General features: G+C 34.8%; 1 pseudogene; it reads right to left on the reverse strand.

Annotated features, from left to right (window-relative positions):
* Positions 1-17,631: 17,631 nt before the first annotated feature.
* On the reverse strand, positions 17,632-17,730 carry LOC132297897 (small nucleolar RNA R71; annotated as a pseudogene).
* Between the last annotated feature and the right edge of the window lie 1,259 nt (positions 17,731-18,989).

Below are 18,989 nucleotides of genomic sequence, written 5' to 3' on the forward strand. Positions count from 1 at the left end.
AATAATTAGATTAGGTTGTATTCACCTTGTTTGACTTATTTAGAGTCAATTTTCTCATTTTTATTGTGAATTGACCATTTTGCCCTTTGATTCACGAATTTTGCCCCTTTTGACTCTTGTTTGCTCTTTCGTTTACTTTGAGCTCCGTGACTTCGTGGAAGGTCACATTGGTGTCTTAGAGATGATTTATATCTCTAGATACTTTGGGTTATCTTTTGCTTCTGCATTTTGGACTCGTTGCCGGGTTAACTTTCAGTTCATCACTGACGCACCAGGTTGAAAAACTTGGGTTGCTACAGTTTAATACATACGATACATAAATTGTGAATTTCTAAGGTTGAATGGTTGACCATAATATGAGATTCGTGGTGAAGTCAATCCCTAAGTATCTCTATCCCTAATCTTCTCTTTACTTTTAATTTAGTTTATTTTACTTTGATGTTCGTGACAAACAATCAATCAAACTCTTTTCCTCTCATTGAATCAAAATAATATTAATAGGATACTTGAATAACTACGACAGTCTCTGTGGTTCGACACCCTCTATAGAGCCCTATCCTATAGGGATTCGTGCTATTGCGAGTGGTTTGTTATTGCACACATCAAATACTTAAAAGGTAGGGGTCATCCCAAAAATATTCCTTCACCTTAGCTAGGAATTTGTCTCTCTCTTGCTTGGACCAAGTAGAAGGGGTTTGACTCGTGACAATGTAATTAACAATATCGGCATACCTTGAGGTAGGAGATGCCGCAAAACGTTGCTCATCAGGGAAATAATCAGAGATGGGAAGAGAGTTGCTAATCGAATCAACAAGTAGACGAGACAAATGATCAACGACTACATTCGTAGAGCCTTTCTTATCACGGATCTCAAGGTCAAATTCCTGAAAGAGTAAGATCCACCGTATTAACCTAGGTTTGGCATCTTTCTTGGAGAGAAGATGTCTCAACGCAGCATGATTGATTTAAATGATGACCTTCGTAATACCTCTAATTTTAAAAGGATAGTCTGAGAATTATATTAAATGTTTTAATTGCATTTTTATTTATTTATTTGATTTCTTGGCCAATTGTTTACTTGTTTAATTGATTTAATTGTTTATATGTTAATTGAATTATTTGTTTAAATTAAATTATGTGCTAAAATTATGTGTATTCAATATCTTTGTTTAAATTAAATTATATGTGATGATGTATATTTGTTTAGGACTTTAATTGCTTTATTTTAATTTTAATTATATATATATATATATATATATATATATATATATAAAGGAATTGGATATGGAGAGTAGTAATGGACCAACTATTTGGGTCCCAAGGACTACTTAGATAGGAGTTTAGATGGATATGAATAATTACCTATGGATAATTGTATATATATAGATATATGGGTATATATATATATATATATGATTTATTATTAGTATTATTATTTAATTATCATAATTGGTAATAGTAGTTAGGGTTAATTACAATGACACCCCCTGAGGTTTACCTTATTTACAGCCATAAACAAGTTGATTCATTTTTGAACAAAGACACCCCCTCAGGTTTAATAAAATTAACAAAGACACCCCTAATAGTCACTACACATGGTGAATTGACTTTGCTACCCTTGAGTATTTGAAATATGGAATTAATTACTTTTTTAATCTTTAAAATTTATTTTCCTTAGACCAAATCACCCTTTTGAATAGGTCAAAGTATCCTCACCCTTCCTTCTTGCATCATTGCCTCATCCACACCGGCCATATTACCAGGTCCAGAGATCAAACAGAGACACAACGGAGAGAACCCAAGTCATATAGAGAACCTAAGTCAGCTGAAGCTATTATTGAAGATCAATCGGACTAGTTGTAGTCTCAATTATCGCTGGAAAGAAGCCTGATCGGACTGAGGATTGATCGAAGTTGAAGTCTCTATTGTTGCCAGACTAAAGATCCATTTAATTCGATGAGAGCACAGAGTTACAGTGACCTCAACCATGGGTTCCAAATAAACCCAATAACTTTAGCGATTGTCCACATAGCCCAGCGGTGAGAGCTTTATAACACATCTGGGTTTGGTGAAGACAAATCCAACTGGTGACAACCGCAACATAGATTCGAGAGTTGCTGCTAAATTAATATATATATATATATATATATATATATATATATATATATATAACTGTGAAACTGTAAGAGACCAGATAGCTCATCAATATGTTGCTGGTGTAAGCCCAAAAATTTCAGCAATCTATTAACCGGTGAGAATAGTTCCGGCAAGACCCAACAACTACCATTGAATCTGGTGAAAGATTCAAATAATAGTTGCAAAATGATGTCAATTAGGGCATACCCAGTGTTGCACTTGGAACCGATGATGGATCGGTACTCGTCGACGATTAAGAGGTTGCAGATGGTGATGGCAGCGGCAGGTGGTGAACTGGGCAACTAGGAGTGCTGTTGGTTGCGGCGATCTCACCAATCAATCACCTGGTAATGATACGAGAATTTTTTCCTAGATATTGTGGTGGTGGCTGTGTTAAGTAGTGGTGCTAAGAGGTGAAGTAATCCGACGAGATGGTGGCAGTGGGTTGGTTGAGAGAGATAGTGGCAACAGAGAGGGGAAGAGAAGGGGTAGACGAATGGGCTTGAAAACCCTAATTAGTGTGGATAATGTTGTCATTTTACAAGTTGAGATATTTATTTTATTAAAATGAATTATATGTTAAAGGGCAATTTCGTATTTTCCAACCTTTTAAGGACCTGTTTGGTTAAAAATTTTGACAGGGGGTGTCATTGTTCAAAAAAACCCTAACTTGTATATGATTGTCATTATAACAAACCTCAGGGAGTGTCGTTGTAATTAACCCTAGTAGTTATAATAAGGTAGTTAGTTTATATATATATAATTATATATATTGTGTGTATTAAATATATATATATATATATATATATATATATATATATATATATAAGTTATCACGTAGCAGGTTAGTAAACTAGTATAGATATTTATGTTTATTTTTATAGTTTCTTTTTCTTTTTATTTCTCCTAAAGGAATCAAACTTCGGTACATGATAGGATTTGTAATAATATATATATATAAACTGATAGTTGTCTGCTAGGTTATTACGTATAAGGTATAGCATAGTAGAGGCACATATTATAGAGGGAAATAGATAGATAGAAAGGAGAGAATTTAGAGAGAGAAAGAAGGAAGAGGAAGGAAAAGAAAAGGAAGAAGAGGTTGGGATTTCAAGTCTGAAAATCCCTTAAGGCAAGTTCTATTTCTTCTCTTCTCCTTTGATTCATAATCTATATATACTAGATTAGTTTCAGGAATTTAATTAAATTAATTGGACCGGATTGCATGATTGTATCTAAATTTATAGTTCATGTAAATACTAATGGGTTTGTGTTAATATTAAATGGGTTGGTAAATTGGTACATGAATTGGGTTCTGCTTTATTGATTATAATGTTGATGTTCAGCAATTCAATTAAATTATCATACCTGTGAATTGTAGTATTTTTTTTTTTATTGACTTCTCTTTTTCTTAAAAAAAAATACACTATTAAATTCTAGTTTATGACACTTAATGGATTAGTTGTTTCTCAATGTCTGGTTAATGTGATTTTGGGCATCTTGAGTAATGGATGTTGAAGTTATTGGTTCACAAATTGTTGTTTTTACTTCAATTTTTGCTGCAATGAACTTATTTTCTATTTGAAAGATTTTGATTTCAACATTAGATTTATTTTTAGTATCAAGTACACTGGACAAAGGTTAATTACCTTTTTATGCTTTCAAATTTTCAGGTTTTAAACCTTCTTAATATATAAAAGTGTATCGAAAATTAGGAGGGTTATACACATACATGTAAGCATATATTTATCTAACCCAAGTAGAAACCATATTCAGAAGTTGTGAAATTAGATAAAGTGTAATTAAATATATGTATGATAAAAGTTTACATGCTTAGTATGGAATTTAATTGTAAAAGGATAAATTAATTAAATATGCTTGGACTAAATTATTGTAATCAATTATTTGGTTTTAAATAAATTTGATCAGATTGTGGAGGAGTACAATTATTTGAGATGGATGTTAATTTTGATGAGATAAATTTAATGCATACTACTTAGAATTGTTATATTTTACTAAATTAAATACAAAGGAATATCTGTATGATTTATATCATGTTATGTATGGGTTTATTTGATGTGATATCATAATTGTAGCATCATTTATGAATTGTATGGATTATATGCACCAGTATGGGATGGTGGCATATTAAGGACGGATTAACTAAAAACGTTAAGTCCTACTTATTCATGTATGACGGAATGGATTAACTAAAATGCTAAATCCTATATATTTTCATGTCAGGTCAACTGAATCAGTTGGACGACATACGGGATATTTATTTTATGTTTGGATAGGACGGATTATATATATATATATAGTTATATGTCATGTTATGAGCTTGAGTCTTAGGATCATGGTTAGGGTGCGTATATTGCCAGGGATGTGTAGCTAGATATAGTGTAGTTGTGTACCCTGGTAGGTCTAGGTACTTATACCCATAATGTGTACATTTTGCATGTTGCCTACTATTTAGGTTGAGACAACCCTATAGTCTAGTGAGGTTCCTTTAATGTGTATCTATGTATATACGGACTATGTAGTTATTGTTGGATTGACTAGAATGTATATGAGTTTTGAGTCTCTGTTTGGGATGTAGTAGATTAGAACTTGTTTGTGGGCCTGACCTACCATTATTTTCCTGGTGTTTGTTAGTTTCAGGCTTAGGGATTGTTCGTGCTGAACAAAGACGATCTATTCACTCATTTGTCTTAATGTAGGATTTCCTTATTATTGTTTTAGTCAGATATTATTTTATTTCTGTTGGATTTTAGGTTAGGGGTCCACATGATGGATTCCCAAGTTGTAATTTTAATTAATTAATGGTATCAGAGGATTTAGTTAATTAAGGATTTTTATTGGATTAATTAATGAGGATTTATGATTTAGTATTCTTTCAGCTTTATTCTTTATTCTTGAATCTTTTTTGTATTATGTGTTCGTTTAAATACTTTAATTGTTTGATATTCCCTCGAGTTTGGGCTTCGGATTGATCAACCCATGTCTCAGAGTTGAGGGGTATCATAGTTGGCATCAGAGCACTCTAGGTTCAAGTGTCTTTAGGGATCTATCGTTATTTAACTTTCGCGTAGCGTATTCTTTCGTGTAGAGCCTAAGTTTAGGATTCATTGTATTCCTTTTCCATCCGCCTAAATCATTCTGACGTCTATCTTTCTATGTTAATAGAATGGTTAACACTAGAAAAAGATGGGAAAATCAGAGAAATAGGCAGCGAAGGGGAGCAGCAAGTATACAATAGAATCTCCTACAACGTCAACAAGTTGCAGAAGAGCAACCACTGCCAAGGTTTTAGGAGGAGGGTGATCAGTTGCACATAGAGTAGGAGGAAGTACAGCAGACTTAGGAGTCTCAGAATCGGGGCCACACTCAGGGCATGGATCCAAAGTATTCTCCTCAGTTAGTTTACATCATTACTCAGGCTGTAGCAGCAGGCATAGCAACTGCACTTCAGAATCAGCCGCACGTTCAGTAAACACTAGTAGCAGTATCAGTGGTTTAGACTATGTTTAAAGGTTATTGCTTTGCCTGCGGAGATTATGGGTATACAGCCAAATAATGTCTTAGGTTAGCTCAGAGACAGCAGAATGGGGGATTACAGGCAAGACAGGGTCAGCCACAGACTAACCAACAGAGAAGACAGATTGGTACTTTCAGGGGTAGTTGTTATACTTGTAGAGAGCTGGGACACACTTTCAGACAGTGTCCTAAATGAGAAGATGTCGGAGCATCCAAGAAGGAGGGTACTGGAGCTCAAGGATGAATGCTCTTTTAAGAGTGATAATACTTATTCCCAATAACAATGAAAGTATTATTAGAAGAATAGTACTGTTTAAATTACGTACACTAGTATTTGATTATCTTTAACGAATATATGATGATTATTCTTTTGGAAGTTTATAGTTTAAAGAAGTTCTTAATAAAGTGAACTGGTGGTTTTGGTATCTCTATTTTGTTTCATGAGAGAATTTTTTTTATTTTTTATTTTATATTTGCATAAATGGTTTTATTAAATCATATTAGAAAATGCATGTTGTGATAATAAAGGAATATCAAATGAAGTGATTGGTATTTAGGTAAGCAAACAAAATTTTTGCTTATAACTGCATTGTGTTGAGACTGGACGATTACCAATGAGTTTATAAAAGGAACTGGTGGGAATCAATTTTGTAAGATTGATTGCAAGGGAAGGGTTCCCAAGAAAGAGCGATATCCTAAATTTGGGTAGATTTCATAGTATTTTGTATGCTATATATGTTTTGCTCTACAGAGTATTCAGAAATTTTATTTTATAGTTTAGTTGGTAACACAAGTATGTGATCGACCACATAGTATTGCTACACCTTTAGGCGATACTGCTATTTTACATGAGAGTGATGGGCCTGTGACACTAGATATTAGTAGACTTAGATTTCTAGCTAATCTATTGGTCTTGGATATGCATTCTTATGATGTGATACTCAGGATGGATTGGTTATCTCACTACCATGCCCAAGTTAATTGTTATGATTGGTCTTTTATTTTCACTATACTTGGTCAGGATATGTACATCGTTGCTATGCCACGTTCTAACGGGGTTTCTAGCACGTATTTATTTTACATTGAGGAAGAGACCGAGTAGGAGGTTATTGTATTATTGGATAATATACCAATTGTACAAGAATTTTTGGATGTTTTTCAAAAGATTTCAGGGTTGCCACCTAGTCGAGAGATAAACTTTGTTATTGACTTAGCTCTAGGCACTACGCCTATTGCTAGGGTAGCATATAGGATGAAATCAGTGGAGATGCGAGAGCTGACAGATCAGATTCAGCAATTACTAAGTCAGGGTTTTATTTGTAGGAGTACTTTACCCTAGGGAGCACCAGTTTTGTTTTTAAAGAAGAAGGATGCTTCACTTCGCTTGTGTATAGATTACAGGGAGTTGAACAAGGTTACTATTCGTAACAAGTATCGTTTACCAAGGATTGAGGATCTTTTTGATCAATTGAAGGGAGCTACTTATTTCTCTAAGATTGATTTACGTTCTGGATATCATAAACTTTGGGTTAGGGAGCAGGATGTTTCTAGGACAACGTTTCTCATTAGATATGGTTCTTATGAGTTGAAGAACAAGTTGACTTCTATACTTGTTCCATCTACTTCACAGAGTGGGATAGAGTATCTTGTCCACACAGATGCTTCTTTATAAGGTCTTAGGTGTGTTTTGATGTAAGAGGAGTGACCAATTTCGTATGGATCTTGTAAGCTTAAGACTCATAAGCTTAATTATCTAACACACGATTTGGAGTTGGCAGCTATGGTTTTTGCCCTACGTATTTGGAGGCATTATTTGTTGAGAGTTTTTCAGATTATTCAGTGACCACAAGAGTATATAGTATTTGTTCACTCAGAAGGAGATGAATATGAGATAGCACAAATGGTTATAGAGTTTGTGAAAAACTATCATTTCTCAATACAGTACCATCTAGGGAAAGCAAATGTGGTGGCAGATGCACTTAGTCGCCGACCTATGCTAGTCTATTTACATTATTTGCCACTAAATGGAATGCTTTAAAGATGGTTGATGAGTTTTCCAATGCTTTCATGGTTTGCTTGGTAGTTACACCTTTTATCATTCATAAGGTTCTGAAGGCATAACTCACGGATCAGCAGTGTATTGACAAAGTTGCAGAATTAGCTTCTGGAGAGGTTCCATTTTATTATGTTGGGACTGGTGGAGGCTTAAGGTACAAAGGACGTTTAGCGGTACCTTCTGCTGAAGATTTAAGGAAGGATGTGATGATTGAGACTCATTATTCCAAGTTTTCTATTCATCCAGGAGGAAACAAAGTGTATTAGGATATAAAACGGCAGTTTTGGTGGGCAGGTATGAAAAAAAGACATTGTTATCTTTGTCTCTAAGTTTAGTACTTGTCAGATGGTTAGGTTTGATCATCAAAGACTGCCGGGTTCTTTACAGCCACTACCTATACCAGAGTGGAAATAGGAGAGCATTTCTATAGATTTTATGGAGGAATTGCCTAATTCATTTAAGGATCACAATTCTATTTGGGTCATCGTGGATAGGTTGACCAAATCAGCTCATTTTTTACCTATTCGCACTAATTTCACTTCAGAACAGTTGGCGAGACTTTACATTACAGAGATTGTGAAGTTACATGGCATACCGTTATCTATTATATCGGATAGGGATTCGAGCTTGTGTCAGAATTTTGGAACAGTTTTCAGCAGGCTTTGGGTACAGAGTTGCATCTGAGTACTGTTTATCATCCTCAGACTGATAGACAGACCAAGAGGGTTAATCAGATAATGGAGGATATGCTTCATTCTTGTGTCCTTGACTTTAAGGGCCACTGGGAGGAGTATTTTCCACTCGTGGAGTTTGCATATAATAATAGTTTTCAGAAGACTATTGGTATGGCACCGTTTGAGGTATTATATGGCCGACCATGTCGATCTCCTGTTTGTTGGATGGAGGTTAGAGAGAGTAAATTCTTGGGTCCTGAATTCATTAAGGATACCTCGGAAAAGATTTCTCTTATATAGCATGCATACTGCCCAGAGTAGGCAGAAGAGTTTTACAGATCGTCGTATTCGTACTTTGGAGTTTCAGGTTGGAAATCAAGTTTTACTCAAAGTATCTCATGTGAAAGGAGTAATGCATTTTGGAAAGAAAGGGAAGTTGTCCCCACGATTTGTAGGTCCTTTTATTATTATGAATCGAATTGAAGTGGTAGCTTATCGCTTAGCACTTTTGGACAATTAAATCGTGTCCATAATGTGTTTCACATTTCCACGTTACGAAAATTTTGCGAGATGAGGATCGTTATCAACATATTGATGTTGGTGAGATTGAGTTGCAACCGGATGCAATATATATGGAACCACCGTGTTGTATTATAGACCGTAGGGATCAAATTCTCCGTAATAAGGTTATACCTTTGGTTCGTGTCCAGTGGAGCCATCACAATGGGGCTAAATCTACTTGGGAATGAAAGGATGTCATTCACTCAACATTTCCAGAAATAATGGAAGAAGGTAAGGGCGAATTCTAAGGACGGAATTCCTTTTGTTGGGGGGGAAAATGTAATACCCCTAATTTTAAAAGGATAGTCTGTGTATTATCTTAAATGTTTTAATTGCATTTTTATTTATTTATTCGATTTCTTGGCCAATTGTTTACTTGTTTAATTGATTTAATTATTTATGTGTTAATTGAATTATTTGTTTAAATTAAATTGTGTGCTAAAATTATGTGTATTCGATATTTTTGTTTAAATTATATTGTATGTGATGATGTGTATTTGTTTAGGAATTTAATTGTTTTATTTATTTATATATATATATATATATATATATATATATATATATATATTTAAAGGAATTGGATATGGAGAGTAGTAATAGACCAACTATTGGTGTCCCAAGGACTACTTGGATAGGAGTTTAGATAGGTATGAATAATTACCCATAGATAATTGCATATATATAGATATATGGGTCTATATATATATAAAATGTATATATATGGATGTTTTATTATTAGTATAATTATTTAATTATCATAATTGGTAAAAGTAGTTATAATAAGGTAGTTAGTTTATATATATATATATATATATATATATATATATATATATATATGTAGTTATATATATTGTGTGTATTAAATATATATATAAGTTATCACGTAGTAGGTTAGTAAATTAGTATAGATATTTATGTTTATTTTTATAGTTTCCTTTTCTTTTTATTTCTCCTAAAGGAATCAAACTTGGGTACATGATAGGATTTATAATAGTATATATATATAAACTTATAGTTGTCTGCTAGGTTATTACGTATAAGGTATAGCATAGTAGAGGCACATATTATAGAGGAAAACCGAGAGATAGAAAGGAAAGAGAATTTAGAGAGAGAAAGAAGGAAGAGGAAGGAAAAGAAAAGGAAGAAGAGGTTGGGATTTCAAGTCTGAAAATCCCAAATTGCAAGTTCTATTTCTTCTCTTCTCCTTTGATTCATAATCTATACATACTAGATTAGTTTCAGGAATTTAATTAAATTAATTGAACCAGATTGCATGATTGTATCTAAATTTATAGTTCATGTATATACTAATGGGTTTGTGTTAATATTACATAGGTTGGTAAATTGGTACCTGAATTGGGTTCTGCTTTATTGATTATATTATGGATGTTCAGCAATTTAATTAAATTATCATACCTGCGAATTGTAGTATTATTTTTTTTTTATTGACTTCTCTTTTTCTTAAAAAAAAATACAAAATTAAATTCTAGTTTATGGCACTTAATGGATTAGTTGTTTCTCAATGTCTGGTTAATGTGATTTTAGGCATCTGTGACCTAATCTAATTGAGTAATGGATGTTGAAGTTATTGGTTCACAAATTGTTGTTTTTACTTCAATTTTTGCTGCAATGAATATATTTTCTGTTTGAAAGATTTTGATTTCAGCATTAGATTTTTTTTTTAGTATCGAGTATACTGGACAAAGGTTAATTACCTTTTTATGCTTCAAATTTTCATGTTTTAAACCTTCTTAATATATAAAAGTGTACCAAAAATTAGGAGGGTTATACACATACATGTAAACATATATATATGTAACCCAAGTAGAAACCATATTCAGAAGTTGTGAAATTAGATAAAGTGTGTAATTAAATATATGTATGATAGAAGTTTACATACTTAGTATGGAATTTAATTGTAAAAGGATACATTAATTAAATATGGTTGGACTAAATTATTTTAATCTATGATTTGGTTTTAAATAAATTTGATCAGATTGTGGAGTAGTACAATTATTTAAGATGCATGTTAATTTTTATGAGATAAATTCAATGCATGCTACTTAGAATTGTTATATTTTGCTAAATTAAATGCAAAGGAATATCTGTATGATTTATTTCATGCTATGTATGGGTTTATTTGATGTGATATCATAACTGTAGCATCATTTATGGATTGTATGCATTATATGCACCAGTATGGGATGGTGGCATATTAGGGACAGATTAACTAAAAACGTTAAGTCATACATATTCATGTATAACTGAATGGATTAACTAAAATGTTAAATCCTACATATTTTCATGTCAAGTCAATTGAATCAGTTGGATGACATACCGGATATTTATTTTATGTTTGGAAAGGATGGATTATATATATATATATATATATATATATATATATATATATAGTTATATGTCATGATACGAGCTTGAGTCTCAGGATTATGGTTAGGGTGCGTATATTGTCAGGGATTTGTAGCTAGATATAGTGTAGTTGTGTACCCTGGTACGTCTAGGTACTTATGCCCATAATATATGCATTTTGCATGTTGCCTACTATTCAGGTTGAGACAACCCTATAGTTAAGTGAGGTTCCTTTAGTGTGTCTCTATATATATACGGACTATGTAGTTATTATTGGATTGACTAGGATGTATATGAGTTCTGCGTCTCTATTTGGGATGTAATAGATTAGAACTTGTTTGTGAGCCTGACCCACAATTATTTTCCAGGTGTTTGTCAGTTTCAGGCTTAGGGATTGTTCGTGCTGAGCAGAGACGATCTATTCACTCCTCCGTCTTTACGTAGGATTTCCTTATTATTGTTTTAGTCATATATTATTTTATTTCAGTTGGATTTTGGGTTAGGGATCCACATGATGGATTCCTAAGTTGTAATTTTAATTAATTACTGGCATCAGAGGATTTAGTTAATTGAGGATTTTTATTGGATTAATTAATGAGGATTTATTATTTAGTATTCTTTCAGCTTTATTCTTTATTCTTAAATCTATTTTGTATTCTGTATTTGATTAAATACTTTAATTGTTTTATATTCCCTCGGGTTTGGGCTTGGGCCTGATCAACCCATATCTGGGAGTTGAAGGGTATCACAACCTTAGATCCTAGCAAATAAGAGCAAAATTTGTCAAAGGAGAACACTACTGCCAACAATTCTTTCTCAGCGGTCGAGTAGTTGAATTGGGCATCATGTAGGTTCTTACTAGCATAGTAGATGACATAGGTGTGTTTTATCAACTCTTTGCCCTAAAACAGCCCCGACTGCATAATCTGACGCATTACACATGATCTCAAAAGGTAGGTTCCAATTAGGTGACCGAATTATGGATGCAGTAGTGAAGGTGGATTTTAATTGCTCAAAAGCATAGTGACAAGCATTAGTAAACTCAAATGGGACATCCCTAGCTAGAAGATGGGTCAAAGGTCGTGCTATCTTACTAAAATCTTTGATGAAATGCCTATAGAAACCAGCATGACCTAGGAAAGCTCTATTGTCACAGACAGTTTTTGGAATGGGTAAATTGGAGATAAGATCAATTTTTACTTTATCAACCTCGATTTTGGCACTAGAGATGGTATGACCTAGGACAATCCCTTTTTGGACAATGAAATGACATTTTTCTGAATTAAGAACGTGGTTGGTATCACGACAACGCTGAAGCACGAGAGTAAGATGGTGCAGCCATTGTTCAAATGATGAGCCAAAGACAGAGAAATCATCTATAAAAATTTCTAGAAACTTATCAACCATATCACTAAAAATACTTCGCATGCACCGCTGGGATGTAGCGGGTGCATTGCACAAGCCAAATGGCATACGACGATAAACAAATGTACCAAATGGGCAGGTGAAAGTGGTCTTGTGTTAGTCATCAGGGTGCACAAGGATTTGATTATAGCCAGAGTAACCATCTAAGAAGTAATAGAATGACTGACCAGCCAATTTCTCTAACATTTGGTCAATAAATGGTAGAGTTAAATGATCCTTTCTAGTTACACTATTGAGCTTTCGATAGTCGATGCAAACTCGCCATCCTATTTGGACACAAGTAGGAACTAACTCATTACGATCATTGGGAATGACAGTAATGCCTGACTTCTTAGGAACCACTTGGACTGGACTTACCCATTGGCTATCAAAGATTGGATATATAATACCGTCATCAAGGAGTTTGATAACTTCAGTACGAACAACTTCCATCAAGTTAGGATTCAGTCTCCTCTGGGGTTGCCTACAGGTTTTATCATCGTTCTCCAAATGAATAAGATGTTGCACCACTGAAGGACTAATGCCTTTGATATCATCAATAAACTAACCTATGGCTTTTTTATGCACCCTAAGAACCTCAAGTAGCTGGGTCTCGTGGTTGTTGGTTAGGTCAGAGGCTATCACCACAGGAAAAGTATCAGATTCACCTAGGTAAGAGTATTTTAAAGTCTCAGGGAGAGGCTTTAATTTGACCTTAGGGGACTCTTGCACTATTTCAGATTTAAGGTTATTTGGTGAAGACAATGATTCAAAGTTGAGTCGGTACTTGGGTGTGTCAAATATTGTAGTGGAATCTAACAAGGCATTGACCTCACCAATATAATTATCCTCATTAAAATTAGCACCAAAATGTGCTAGACACTGTTGGAGTGGATCCTTAGGGTAGGATTGCTTAAAGGTTTTAGAGGTTAACGACACAAGGAGACAAACTTCTTCAATAGAATCTGAGTCGGGGGGTTATTTCATCAACTAGACACATTAACTTCCACTTTCATATTTCCAAAGGTTAAGGTCATGTTCCCATTTCTACAATTGATCAAAGCATTAGTGGTAGCTAAGAATGGTCGACCTAAAATAATGGGAATCTATTTACCTTGAGTAGGTTGGGTGTCTAGAACAATGAAGCCGACTGGATAATAAAAATTGGCCACTTTGACACTCATATCCTCAATGATACCCCTTGGAATCTTAACTGATCGATCGGCTAATTGGATTCTAACATCGATTAGAATAAGGAAACAAGTTCACACTAGCACTTATATCCAATAGGGCCTAGTCAGCAAAATTTTCACCAATCTTACATGTGATAGTCGGACTCCCAGGGTATTTATTTTTTACCACAACTTGGTTTTGTAGGAATGAGGAACAATGTTGGGCTATGAAGGCTTCCTCAGGGATGTTGGTTTTCCTCTTGACTAAGTCTTTGATGAACTTTGCCTAAGAAGGAAAATGGCAGTGAGAAATGGAATATCACTTGTAGGATTGGTGAAAATTTTACTTACTAGGCCCTTTTGGATTTAGGTGCTAGTGTGAACTTGTTACCTTATTCTCTTTACCAAGAGTTAGGATTGAACAATTAGAGGAAAACCGATGTTAGAATCCAATTAGCTGATCTATCAGTTAAGATTCTAAGCGGTATTATTGAGGATGTGATAGTGAAAATGGCTGATTTTTATTATCCCGTAGACTTCATTGTGATAAATACCTAACCCACTCAGGGTAAATGATGAGTGCTGAAAAGTGCATATTTAAACCCCTTAAGCTTAAGCATTCTAATACCTTTATCTATCTTACTTTACCATTTTAGATTGATTTCGTATTATTTCCATTTTTAGGCACTTATCCCGAAAATAAGCTAACTCGGCCAAATAAGAGCTTAATTGAAGCAATTCTGGGATTAAACAAAGAAAGGAGCAAAGTGGAGAAAGAAGGAAGCAAATGAAGCCAAAGGTGGAAAGCAGCAAAGTTCAATCGATCCAAGATCAAGGTTCGATTGATCGAACATTGATCGATCTCAACACTTCAAGATAGATCCAAACCTTGACCCAAAGCATGAAGTCCAAAGTTCAATCGATCCAACACCATCCTTCGATCGATCGAACACTTTTGTCCTTATTCAAATAATTGATCCGATCCACAGCTGTACACCCACCAACCACTTTTGTCCTTTTCCCATAAATATCTCCCAAAATATCTCGGATTTGTCTTTTTTCCAAAAAGCTCAGCCAGTTGGATCGATCCAGCCTAAGTTCGATAGATCTCAGCCAGTTCGATCGATCTAAGACCAAAGTTCGATCGATCGAACTTCCTCCAGTGCGAAAAAGTTAAATTTCCATCTCATTGAAAGTTGTCCTTTATCCAATCATTAGGGAATATTGTGTGCACGACCTCGGCTCATTTTGGGTGTCATTTTGACCTACCTATATAAGGATAAGGATTGATTTTTACAAGGGGAGCCAATATTGTTTTCATATCATCTCTTGGAGAGGACGTTTAGAGGAGAGGAGGCTAAAGACACCATTGGAGTTCTTCATCAACAAGGAGCAGATTTTAACCATGGAATTAGCCATTGAGGGTTAGAGCATCACACCATGAGTGGCTAGACATTCTCTTGGGGCTAGAGTTAGCCCCAAGCATGCTTTCTATATCTTAATCTTGTGTATCATTGAGGGATTAGTGTTGTAATTAATGTTTTGACTCTTTGATATACTTAGATCTTGTTTATTCAATGATTTATGTAGTTTAATGCTTCCAATTGATCATTTTATTCTATCTATATGTTTATGTATGCTAGAATAGATGTTCATGTACTTGTCTCTAGATTTTGTGTTATTGATGCATGTCTATGTGTATTGATGCTATAGATTTGGATATTGTCAAAACATAGTGCTTTGCTTAAAGGAATGCTCTTGTGATTCTCTTGATGGTTCATACTTATTCCTTGATGGATTGTGCCTCTCCCTTAGTTTATTTTCATGCTAGTAATGTAGATGTAGTGTAGTTATAGTGTAGTGTTAAATGGGAGGACAATCTATACTTGTTGTTTGATGATCCAAGATTTTGAATGTAAGTAACATATGTCTCTATCCTTGTGTTGTATTTGGATTGTGAGCTTAATGAAAGGATTAATGACTTGTTTTGATCTATTGTGCCTTTTATATGTTGTTTAGACAATATATGCTTCATTACTTAGATATATTGTGCCTTTCACATGATGTTTAGACAATACATGCTTAACTAGTCATCCTTGCTTGTTGAATCAACCAAACACACACACACACCAATATTGCAACATACCATTTGCCTGCATTAATCACTTGTCAATGATATAAAAACGCATTGCTTGGTGGTGATCTCTAAACCCCAAGATCTCTCTCTCTTACTTACTCTTAATTGCATTCTTTTCCTATCACTTAGTCTAATTTAGTTGTTCTTCAATCAACCAACCAACCAATTGTTTGATCACTCGACCTACTAACCCTAGTTGCATTCCACGACATTGCTCGATCCTCACAATCCCTTGGGACGATCCCTACTCGCCCTAGCTATATTTTTAGTGAAAGGTAGTAGTGGCTTTTATAAATGTAAAAATTGGCCCTTGCCTTAATGCACACACTCTTAAGCTTGTGGTGTAGTAACACTCGAAATAAGTCACACCAAGTTTTTGGCGCCGTTGTCGGGGATTGATTGATTGATTAGATTAGGCAACGTCGGATTTGTGGAATTGATTAAGATTAGTACTCTTTTGATTGTGTCTTTACTTTATTTTTTTTTTCTTTTTTGTTACTTATTGTGTTGTTCTTACTTAACTAGGTGCATTGTTGGAGAGGAAGCAAGAAAATGGAGCCATTGAGCATTCAATTCAAGCAAGCAAAGAAAGTAAAAAGCTAAAGATTCTCAAAATTTGCTAAGCTAAGCTTTAAATTTGGAATTGAAGTGCTAAAGGACCTTTGTGAGATTTTCTTTACTCAATCCCTTAGTTAAATCGTCGGCCCGCGTGGAGGCTTATTTTTTATTGTCTTGCATCATTGTTGTTAAAGCATGGGAGTATGAATTAAGTGTTTGTGGAAGAAGTCGAATTGCATTGTTGTGAAGGCATAGTGTTTGTCATTCTTTGTGTTTGTTGTGTTTTGCATTGTGCATGTATGGACGTCGTTCATTGAGACCAACTCTTATCCCTCTTGATTTACATCTTGAATCCATCGTTAGAAATCCTAGGGGAAGAGGAAGTTCAAATAGAACCAACCTATCAATGGATAACCATAATGATGATTATGTTGAGGACCTTGGTCACATAAACCAACAAGGTATCCTTCATCCTAATGTGCACAATGAGAACATGCAAGTACCACTAGGCATTCCAAGGCCAAACATTCACCAACCTCAATAACAACAAGGCCAAGTTCCATATGGAATGCCAAGGCCAATGTATGCTCCACAACCTCCCATTATCAATCAAGGAATTCAAAATCAAGGTGTTTATGTTGCACCTCAAGTTACTAACCCACCATTTACTTTGAGAGACCATTATGTGCCAAATGAGTATAATGCACCCACATGCATTCAATTGCCACCATTTAGAGTACACTATTATGAAATTAAAGCACAAACCATTCAAATGCTTCCTAACTTTCATGGACTTCCAAGCAAAGAACCCTACAAGCATTTGGATGAGTTTCTTGAAGTTTATTCTACCGTGAAATACACGGACATGCCGGAAGAAGTCTTAAGGCTTAAACTTTTTCCATTCACCCTTAAAGACAAGGCAAAATATTGGTTTAACAATCTTGGGCCTTTTTCAATCACTTCTTGGGCAGAAATGCAACAAGAGTTTTTGAAGAAGTACTATTCGGTTTCTAAGACCAATGCCATGAGAACTTCAATTAGAGAATTTACACATGGGGATGGGGAAACATTCCATGAGGCACGGGAATGCTTCAATGAATTTCTTAGGAAGTGTCCACACCATGACATGCCCAAATGGCAATTAGTCCAATATTTCTTTGAAAGCTTATCGGATAATTATAAGGGCATGGTTGATGCTTCCATGGGTGGTTCTTACATTGATAGGCATGAGGACAACATGTGGCGTCTCTATGAAAGCATGAGTGAGAATTCATTACATAGAACATTGTCTTCAAAGAATGGTAGAAATACACAAGGTAGGAAGAGTGTAGGCTTACATCAAGTCGACAATTCTAATAAGAAAGCCACCGAGATGAAATCCTTATCTCAAAGGTTTAATCAATTCTTAATTAACCAAAGCTCGGTGAACCAAGTATCTTCCTTTCCTAACCATTCTCATCGTGCATCCAATGAATCTTGTATGACTTGTTCTAATGTTCTTTATTCTACTTCTCATTATCCTCATGGACAAGTGCAAAGTGAACCTAATGAGCAAGTCAATGCAACTTTTGTGAATCAAGGAAGAAATCCTTATGGTACTCATTACAATCCAAGTTGGAGAAATCATCCAAATTTCTCTTGGAAAAACCAAGGAGAGGGCTCAAACCCTTCCCAAGGTGGTTTTTAAGGGAAGTACATTACACCTCTACTTCAAAACCAAGGATCCCAAGGTTATAGACCTTATCAATCACAAGGGAATCGATTTGCTAATTCTCATTTTCCCAACCAATCTTATTCCCAAGGTAATACTAGAAGTCCCACCTTTGAAGAAAAAGTTTTGAATGCTTTGGGCACTTAAGAGGCTAACACTCAATTGCTTCATTCTCACTCTCAATCTATTACGAAGCTAGAAACCCAAGTAGGGCAAATAGCTAGCATTCTCAATGCAAGAGAAAAGGGAAAGATGCCTACAAATGCCCCACCTAAGCAATAAAGTGTTGTGGAAACCCATTCCTCATCGGAAGGCCACATCATTGAACATGTTAATGCGGTGACTACCTTGCGAAGTGGTAGGATTGTGGACAATCAAGTTGGAATGTCCAATGAAGAGAGTGAACCGGTGCAACCTCAAGTTGTCACCCATCCCGTTTCACATCCCATTCCTCCTTCATTGCATATACATGATCTTGTAAATGAGAAAGTATTGAAAGATGTGTTTGAAAAAGAAGTTTTGAAAAATGATGTTGAAAAAGTTTTATTGAAAAATGATTTGAAAACTTCTTGTGTTGAAGAGAGTTTAAAAGAAAATTTTGAAAAAGTGTTTGAACCAAAGGTTCCATTTCCGGATGCCTTAAAACGATCCATTTCAAAAGACAAGCAAAAGATTA

This window comes from Cornus florida, unplaced genomic scaffold, assembly GCF_030987335.1.
Source record: "Cornus florida cultivar Cherokee Brave unplaced genomic scaffold, ASM3098733v1 CherokeeBrave_3.0.0_Hap2_Chr02, whole genome shotgun sequence".
NCBI lineage: Eukaryota > Viridiplantae > Streptophyta > Magnoliopsida > Cornales > Cornaceae > Cornus > Cornus florida.